Here is a 10,000-nt window from a genome sequence, read left to right on the forward strand (position 1 = left end):
CCTACACAGGAGGCAGTAGGAAGATGAGAATGAAAAAGTAAATAAGGGAAAAGAGAATGAAAAAGAAAAAGGAGGAGTAGGAGGAAGAGGAGGAGGAAAAAGAGGAAGAAAAGGAAGAGGAGATGGTGGGAGGGGTTTGAACTGTCTTAATGTATTCAGAAATAGAGGGCTTTAATGTCCAAGGAGTCAAGTGTCGCGTCACGGTACCAAGTTGAAACTACAGGTACTAATGTGACGAAACGTGCTTCCACGGTTCATTTGAAACAGCTCTTATCTCGAACCAATCCGTTCCGTCTATGATCTCGTCTGACATAAAGGGGTTATCACACTGGGCTATTTTTCCTCCAACCTCCGATTAATCGGCGGTACCGCCTACCTCCAGAACTATGGAAAACTATTTTGTGTGATAGCGCCTTTATTTAGAGATAAGATGATTGACGGCACATAGAAGCCAATGACAAAAGCTAATTCAATCACGTGAAACTTACGTCTCCTGGGTCTGGCATCATAGTAAAGTTTTCACACCAGGAGTCTCTCAACTACACCAGAAGTAAATATAATCACCTTTCAAACTTTTGAACAGCTAGAGCAAGTCTTATTTACAGGTAAATGTTGGGAATCGAACTTGGATCCATGTGCATGTGAAGCAAATTTGAGTCTCAATTCGCCACGACAGCAATTGATAGATTAAGAATTTATTATCTAGTATTATCTGTATATACTGTTTACTAGGTTGTTCAGGACAGACTGAAATTTTCAGTAATGTATGCATGAATATAAACAAGTCAACTCTATGCCTCCTGTGTCATTTATAACAGTACATAGGGAGTTGAATTCTACGCAACATGCTGTAAAGTGCACACACATTGTGTAAACTGTAAAGTGCAGCACGTGCTTAGATGGGCAGTTCATCAACGATTGAACGACGGAAATTGAAACCATCACTCTCGGTAAAAATAAAGCCGCGTGACAAGAATACATCACAAGAACATAAGAACATAAGAATGAAGGAGACTACAAGAAACCATAATGCCTACACTAGGCAGTTCCATGTCTATTACCACCTATCATCCCCATCCATAAAGCTGTCTAACCTTACCTTAAAACAACCGGTAGTTTCAGCGCTCACTACATGGTTATTAAGTCGTTCGTTGTCCAATTCAAATTCATTACTACGAGTTCTGCCCTGTTGTCTTGATATGATGACCTTGTATGCATCTCCTTTGTTAAAGCCATTGATCCACTTGAAAACCTTTATTAGATCACACTGCCCTCTGCGTCTTTCCAGAGAGTAAGTTAAGGTGCCTAAGTCTGTCCTCGTAAGGTAAATTTCTGAGCCCATGTATCATTTTGGTCATCCTCCTCTGTACTGATTCTAGTGAATTGATATTCATTCTATTAGACAGAGACAAAAATGTACCGCATAGTAAAGAATGGGTCTAACAAGGCGGGATGAATTCAAGCCAAAGTTAAACTATGCGTTAGGTAACGGCCCATGGATCATCCAACGAAGGCGAGGAACAGGTAGGTAGACCCAAGTTTGACAGGAAACAAAACACAACCAATAGTTTCGTTTTGTATGTTGTAGTCACGTCCCGGCAGTATTGAACTGTACCCCTTCTCGGATTATCTCTGTTCAGATCACTGGGTCGCATGACAGACAGTCCACTTATTCCATTATTTTACATTAAGGGCTCTGCATAGGACAGTGTAGGTGAAACTACAAATTTCTGGCCAAATCAATTTATGGATTTAAATCCAGAAAGACTATAGCCGGGTGCCGCCTACCCTTACTGGCCATTTTTATATGACAAAGCTAACTGCTTTGGCTGTTGTTCATCACCTCTTGGCGTAACTTTTTTACCTATAGATTTCATTTTGACACACGTTAGGTGCTCTTATTTGACCGAGGGAAACCCTAGAGTAAAAAAGATATACCCACTCCTAGATAACTAATTTGCCACTTTTTTCTAACATTATGTTATCCTGATATTTCCAGCCGATTCTTTTCAGATAACGAAAACCCCTGCAGCCGAGGCGAAAATAGACGCACGCCATCTCATCAACCGTGGTCTCCACCTCCCCATCATCACCGCCTTCTCCACCTCCGTCGCCGCCGCGGGCCTCTGTTGCCCTGCGGCGCCAGGCCAAGCTTGGCGAACGAGCCCATCTGGCAGCGTCGTCCACGGCCCATCTCCGTCGGGAAATTCGCACCTCGGTAATTACCAGCGGGGCAGGGGCCCTCACGTCACACAGGGACCACACCCGGTGTGCTGCTGCTGCTGGTACTCGCCCCGTCTCTTGTTTCTGCTATTGCTGATGGGGTTGCTGTTGTTCCCCTTCTAGGGTTTATATGGCATTTGAGACACTTTTAACAAATATCTTATTTCTGCTTCCCTCGTTACTCTTATTGTGATATCAACTATTTTGCTGCAATGTCTGCATGTACTTTTAATATTCAAATTCAGCTATTCTTCTTTCTAGATCTCATCCTCAAACATCTCCTTTACCAAAGCTTTGGCTCCATCTTGACAAGATATAAGCGATAAGATTTATGTATATGTATATGCATATGTATATGTATATGTATATGTATATGTATAGTATATATATATATATATATATAAATATATATATATATATGTGTGTGTAAACATATATGTGTGTGTAAGTATATGTATATATATGTGTGTGCCTCCTACTTTTCTTCTTTAGGCAATGTCGTAAGCAGCAGTTACATTTTCAGTGAAACACTTCCTCACTTAAAGAAATTACTCTTAATGAAAACGTTGCCCCCATAGCAGGCACCATTTCCGACGTAGTCCAGACACGTTGTCATTGGTAAATGCAAAGATATTTGAGCGCTGATAATGACGAAACCCACACAGTGTTGATTGGCCACCCTTCTGCTGGCAGAGTCGCAAATGAAACTGTCTAAGTAGTGTCTCTGGCGTGTTTATCTGATGGGCCATATCGCACCAATCAGAGCACCGCCATCACAGTGGGGGCCACCAAAGGCGACTCTTTTTGTGCGCTTCGACAGGTTTGAAGAAAAAAAAAAAAAAAAAAAACATCGATGAGCAATGGTGAGAGATTTTTTTCTTTTTTATGAGACGTTTGGGTTTACGAAAAGAGTATTTGGGTTTTTAGTGGTACATTTGAAGAAAACTGACCAGAAACTCGATCTTAAAAGGTCTTAATAGATTTCCTTTGCTATCTTATACTAACATAACATAACATAACATAACATAACATAACATAACATAATATAACATAACATAACATAACATAACATAACATAACATAATTTAATCTAATCTAACTTAAACTAGCCTAATCTGATCTAACCTAACATAAGCTAAATTAAGCTAACCTAACCTAACCTAACCTAAGCTAACCTAACATAATACCCTAACTAAACTTATCCTAAATTTCTAACACTTATGGAAACATATTATCAATTGTGAGCTAACCTTGAGCAGAGTTCCATAAGGATCAAGCAAGGCGAAAAATATAGTCATCATCTATTCTGAGTAAGAAGTTCGGAAAGTAGATGAAAGCTACTGCTGCGCGCACGCGTTCTGCACATGGTCATTTTTGGGGGGCGCTTTTTCTGTTGCCAACGATGCGGAAGATCTACTCATGGTTGCTGCACACACCATCTTAACGATACTAAATTGAGATTTACCTTGACATTTGTTACTCTTGTTGATTAGAAGGAGAAAGGTTGAATACAGTTGGAACCTCGACTACTGTGACATACACCCTGCCACTTCTGCAGGTGCCAACTCCTTCCGGTAACTAAATGGTTTACGTCATGCAGCTAGGACATTTCACACCATGTGGCCCAGATGTTGGAAAACATCTCACACCACACCAGTCAGACATTTGCATTATGCAAATACTTCCTCGTTTCTCAAGATATTATTACAACACAAGACGCCCTCGTAAATAGCCTCACATTTAGATCAAGAAATATAATAGAACAAACAGATAACCATGGGATAATTCATCCTACCCGATTATATAAATTACAGATTTTGTATTAGTTAACAACCATTTATAGTCACAGGCCCTTTTTTTTTTTTTTTTTCTTATATCTCAGTTCGTGGGACTTTGTATTTGTCCATGTACAGACATAAACCAAGGTACTACCATCATTGACCTTGATCAGATGCCTCTACGTGGTTCCATCACCTCCCCTCCGAGGAGAGTCAAGGTATCCCAACTGCCCTTTCCCAGGCTTGATGCTACTTCGCCACGTTTTCATATGACAGTGTCCATTATCATCGACCTGCTTCCGGCTTCAGACGAAGTTCTTCCTTGAGTATTTGAAGAGTGCAAATTTTGAATATGCGAGCAGTTATCGGAAGTATATAGTAAGTCAGTTGACGGGGAATTCCTGTTTATTTCTTGGAGGCAGGCAAGCATTATTCCTGTATTTGAAAAGGGTGATGAATATTCTATGAAATTATATATATATATATATATATATATATATATATATATGAAGTAACCGGAATAGGAAACACAGGAGTCTTAGTCTTGAGTTTATTCCTGACTAGTTTCGCAGGTATGCTTTTTCATTCCTTTGAAAAAGCATACCTGCGAAACTAGTCAGGAATAAACTCAAGACTAAGACTCCTGTGTTTCCTATTCCGCTTACATCAACCTGTCAGAATGTCTCAATATATATTATATATATATGCAATAAAAACACTAGGAACGTGTGTTTTATAAATGCAAGTAACCACTTTAAAAAATACACAAACAGAGCAGAGAGCGTTCGTATATTACATCTACAATATAAATTACAAAGAAAGAGGGTACAGCAAACATAATGTAGTATGACAAGAGCATAAGGAACTACACTAGGAAAGGTGGTGGACGAAACGTCCGGGGGTGGGTCACACGTCTAGCATTCTCACATTTGGTAATTGTTGGCTACTTCCTTACAGATATGAGGCTGAAGTTGTTATCATTTGTAAATTTAATCAGACAACTTTCAATTAAATTTCTTTCGACAATATTTTGTGATTACTTTCAACAACATCTGAACAGATTAACTGTGTACTTCTGTACCTTAAGAATGAGCAATATCTGAATGTCTGCAGCATTTCATATCTTCTACACATATGCCCTTTGTAAGGATCAAACGATATTCTCACTAGAAGTCCTTTGAGCTCGTATTTGGCATTTTTTACACTTTCTTATAACTTGTGTTTTACAATGTGTAGTATGAAGATATTCAGGAACTAGTTAAACATTTTTACACTTTATAAGATAATCTAAAAATGTAATGTCAAGATACATTCCTTTCTTTAGCGACTAATTTCTAATTGGTTTGCTGTCTTTTTAGCCAATTTTGCATCTTTACCTGCTATCCATTTACTGCTCTGCAAATCTTCGGCTCCACTTTTAAGTACATAGAAAATGCAAACATGTAATTTCCATATTATTGTCTCTGGGTATACAACTATTACTTTCTTTATATCAGCTCTTGATTAATGCTGCTCTGGATAAGTTGTCCATGGGTTTGCAGCTGCTATATATATTTCTATACATGTACCTACTTCATTAAGATTGCTCACATGAAAGCTGTGTCACTTATCTTTCTTCGTTTATTTCCTGCACATTTGTTCTTTTGATGTCACAAATAATTTTTATACTCTTTATCTTCATTGTAAGAATCCAATAAATGATTATACTCCTTTGTCATTCTCCTTTACAAATGACGCCCTATTTCCCATCCTACAAGATAGAATGACCCAATCTGTTGTGCTTTCTCAACAGATGAGATGTACACATTTACAGGTTTATATGTGCATGACCCATTGCCCCTCCTCCTCAACATCAAATGGAATTAAGATCAAAGGAGAGAGATTGTTGAATTTCTACTTCAGGGTGATTCCGTCATATCTCTCTCCCTCTCTCACGCCTTCCTCCCCACCTCTCTCTCTCCTGTCCCTCCTTCCTTTCCCACTCCCTCTTTCTCTCTCTCACACTCACTCCGCCATGTGCATGTGTATATGCATATATATATATATATATATATATATATATATATATATATATATATACATGTATGTATGTATGTACATATATATCTGAAGTGAATCGCTAGTAACACCCTGAATCATATAAATAATTTCCGACAGTTGCCCCGGGAATCGAACCAAGACCTAGATTGATGCCAATCCCATTACCTTACCGACTGAGCCATAGGAACTACAAAAAGACTCCAACTTGGAGTTAACTTAACTCACGAAGATTCAAGGTAGACTACTAAGTACCGTTCTTACCTAATTTTCACAGTCTCCGAGCTTAACTCACGGAACAGTGGTAAGTTGGTATGAAACCATGATGAGCTTTTGTCGTTGTAGATATCCTAAGTGAATCGCTAGTAACACCGAGAATTATACAAATAATTTCCGACAGTCACCTCTGGAATCGAAATTGAGGCCTAACCTGACGCCAAAACATTACCTTACCGACTGAGTTATGAGAGTTACAAAAGGGCGCCAACTTGGGGCTAATCTAACTAACGAAGATTCTAAGTAGACTGCTAAATGCCGTCCTTACCTAATATTCACAGATTTCCCGAGCTCAACTCACGGAACGGTATTAAGCTGGCACTAAACCTTGATGATCTTTCGTCGTTGTAAATATCTTAAATGAATCGCTAGTAACAGTGAGAATTATACAAATAGTTCCGACAGTTGCCCCGGGAATCGAATCGAGGCTTAGCTTGATGAAACCTCACCGACTGAGCCATAGTAGCTACAAAAGCACTCCAACTTGGAGTTGACCTAACTCACGAAGAATCTAAGTAGACTGCTAACTGCCGTCCTTACCTAATTTTCACAGTCCCCCGAAATCAACTCACGGAACAGTAGTAAGCTGGTACGAAACCTTGATGAGCTTTCGTCGTTGTAAGTACCTGAAGTGAATCGCTAGTAACAACGAGAATCATCAAGCTAGTCCTCGGTTCGATTCTTGGGGCGACTGTTGGAAATTATTTGTATAATTCTCTCATCAAGGTTTCATACCAGCTTACCGTTGTTTCGTAAGTTAAACTCGGGACTCTATGAAAATTAGGTAAGGACGGCAGTTAGCAGTCTACCTGGATTCTTCGGAAGTACGGTTAACTTCAAGTTGGGGTCCTTTTGCAGCTCCTCTGACTCAGTTGAATCAGCAGGTCTGTGTTTATATGTTCATAGTTGGCTTTAATTATGCTTTATAAAGTGCTTCAATGAATGTAATCTACGAGAGTCTTTTTCTTTGTCTATCATTGTAGTTCTTTCTTCTAGGTTCTGGCTGGTAAGGGAAGTACTACAACGTCTAGTATCATAATGATTTTTAATGGCTCCGGTTGTAGGTGGCAGGTTAATCGTTTCGTAAGTTTTGTTATGTGTATATATATATATATATATATATATATATATATATAGTATATATATATATATATATATATACAGTATATATATATATATATATATATATATATATATAATACATACAGTATATACATATATATATATATATATATATATATATATATATACAGTATATATATATATATATATATATATGCATATGTATATACATATATATATATATATATATATATATATATATATATATATATATGAATATTTTTAGATATATTTGTTACTTCAGCCTGACATAACCTCATTTAGCTCCAATCTCGCATAGATAGATTCTTACCTCTAGAGTGACCACTTCCAATAAATCTTAAATCTTCCAATAAAAATAGTATTTTTGGTTTCTTCGTCTGTACATTTCTAGCTTACCACCATTTGTTCAATTCTTTAATTTAGGCTATTTCACTCCCGGCATTTCGTCGCGCGAAAATTTCCACGTAAAATACTCTGGTGTCAGTTCATAGTATATGCACACTTCTTCCTTTGCTTTTGCGCAGCTTCCCTTATTGTCACTAACAAGTTGCAAGTACACTGGTTTTCCCGATAACGCAGATTGCACCTTGTCTACTTTTCACTCCATTGACTTAGCAATGTCATGAAACTCGTCAGGGTCGTTTTCGCGTAATTTTGGAACCAGAGACTTCATTTTACTAAATAAATTCAGAATTTGCCTGGATCCTCTCCCTTCGATTCTCGTTGAAATTTTGGTAATTCTAAATCATGTTTCTGCTTTCCTTCTCTATCTCCTACTTTTCTCCTCTCTCTCTCTCTCTCTCTCTCTCTGTCTATCTATCTATCTATCTATCTATCTATCTATCTATCTCTTAGTCTTTCCCTTTCACGACTGTCACCATTCCACGCTCCGCCTTCTCTTCCCTCTCTAGTCAAGTGTAATTGTAACTTCTGCAATTTTCTTAGACTGTCGTTTTCGTTTCCAACCATTCCTATCCGATTCCTCAATTAGTTTCTCCTCTGACAAGTACACCAACAGCACTTCTACAATTCCCCCCTTCGTTGCACTAATTTCTTTTAGTCTTTTTTTTTTTTTTAGTTTCGTGTTATATCAGACGTTTCTCTACTTATGAACATTCAACTTATGAATTTTTAGATATACGAACACAGAATCAAGCCTACTTTACCAATTTCAAAGGTAAGAAATCCAACATTAGAGTTTTAGTATCACCATTTATTTTTGTTTTATATATCATTAGTAATATATTTTAGAATAAGAAAACATGTATTGACTTTATATCATACATATGTATGTAGATCTGAGTACCTTTCAAATTATATTGAAAAACGACTTACGAATATTTCGAATTACGCACAGCCGTTCGGAACGTAACTCGTTCGTAAGTTGAGGAGTCTGTATTCTAAGGCACGCTTGTTGGCTCTTCGTAAAATCTTCCATGTCTAAGTAGATAATCTTTGCGGTCTATGCCTTCATGGATCCTAACACACTGTCTTACACTTTCTTTCACGAATTCATTCTCCTCCGGCCGCGTCTTACATTCTCCCACACTTACATGCAACGCTCGATATCCTTCGATATGTGGACCATTTCTCTTCCAACGCTTTTAAACAATCAACACTCTCCACCGCTCTATATACTTTGTCAGGACACTGATACTTGACGCTCTCCGCGCTTGAACGCGTTCTCCATTAATGTGACGCAAGTTTCCAACACTCGACGCCCTCCACGTGTGAGCGCTTTCTCCAACAAGGCGATGCAACATTCATCAACATTCGGCACGCTCTGCATGAACGCTAAAAAAGATGGGGGAAATAAGTCAACGCAACAGTCCCCAGAACTCAACGCGCTCTCCGCGTGAACTCTTTAAGATTTATGAATCATTTAATAAATAAATAAATGAATGAATGAACATATAAATGAATAAATAGATAAATAAATAGATAAATGAATAGATGAATGAATGATATAAAAGTTATAGAATTACTGCCCATTGGTGTGATATTCCCTCCAAACTATGAGACCAATGTGTAGTCATCTGTAATTAAATGAATAGATTAATCAATTAACTAATCAATTAATAAACACATTGTAACACTCCTCAAAAATCAACGTACTCCGCGAGTAAATGTTTTTCCAAAACAATGTAACACAACACTTTCTAACAGCACACTCTAATACTTGACACACTACGTATGAACGCTTTCTTCAACAATGTAACGCAATACTCTCCAAGACTCAAAGCAATTCAAGCAAGAAAGCTTTCTTCAACGATGTAACGGAAGCCTTTACAGCACTCAATGCACTTCGCGCATGAACGTTGTCTTCAACAATGCGACACAGTACTTTCCAGCATTTGACATACTTCATGCAAAGGCACTTTCCTCAACAGTGACACGACCTTTTACAGCTCTTGGATCCTTTGTGCAAAAACGTTTCCCACGACACTGTGACACCTCGCAATGCTGCCTTCACCTCGCTAGGGAACACTTCACAGTATTGTATCTTAGGTACAAATTTGCACTAAAATATGATAAACTGAAATAATCTCTTTGTACCGTAACTTTACTTTTCTTTACTCTCG

The sequence above is a fragment of the Oratosquilla oratoria genome, chromosome 13, assembly GCF_046742065.1.
Source record: "Oratosquilla oratoria isolate Oo_2021 chromosome 13, ASM4674206v1, whole genome shotgun sequence".
NCBI classification, from domain to species: Eukaryota; Metazoa; Arthropoda; class Malacostraca; order Stomatopoda; family Squillidae; genus Oratosquilla; species Oratosquilla oratoria.